Below are 892 nucleotides of genomic sequence, written 5' to 3'. Positions count from 1 at the left end.
TCATGAGAACATTACGGATCATTCTTCTTCGCAGAAAACACTGTAACTGGCCATATATACCTGGATATGTTACAGCAGTGGTGGTTCCCACAAATGCAAGAAGATTCTGACAATTTCCTGTTCCAGCAGGACGGGGCCCACCCCATTATCACCACGACGTTCGTGAATTCCTGAACAATGAGCTACCTCAACGCTGGATAGGGCGATCAGGGCAAAATGATCAGTGTCTTGACATGTGGCCTCCAAGAACCCCGGATCTAACTCCCTGTGACTTCTTCTTATGGGGATACATAAAAGATAGTGTGTATGTGCCACCTTTACCACAAAATGTAGAAGAACTCAAGCGCAGGATTGAAGAAGTTGATACCATTGTCTCTGAGGATATGCTCCAAAGAGTATAGCAAGAATTTGATTACCGTATAGACATATGTCGTGTTACACATGGTTCCCATATCGAGGCATTGTGAACTCATACATTGAAAAAAACCTTTGGAGATACTCTTTCAAATGACATATACACGAAAGCTATATCACCCCTACTTTTTGTTCGTGCACTATGGCCTCTTATTTATCAAGAAATAGTAAACTGTCTTTCCCTCCTAGTTTTGGCACCCAATCGCCTCTTCTGTATATAACCATATAACCAGGGCATTTTGAACGGCACATATATTCTTGTTCTAGAAATCAAGATTTGTGCATATTGCATGATCTATAGAAACTGTAAAAAGTTGACAGTAGAAAAAATGGTCTAAGGCCGTCAATTCTTGCTGCCATCCAGATACCATAAAAATTACGATGACTGTAAATTTCTTTTTACAGATACCTGTATATTAAATGGTAATATACCATAATTTTAACAAGATACGGCATAATGCCGTAATTTAAACAATAA

The sequence above is a fragment of the Lepisma saccharinum genome, chromosome 17 (assembly GCF_977018435.1).
Source record: "Lepisma saccharinum chromosome 17, izLepSacc3.1, whole genome shotgun sequence".
Lineage (NCBI taxonomy): Eukaryota > Metazoa > Arthropoda > Insecta > Zygentoma > Lepismatidae > Lepisma > Lepisma saccharinum.
This window is presented reverse-complemented; position numbering follows the sequence as displayed.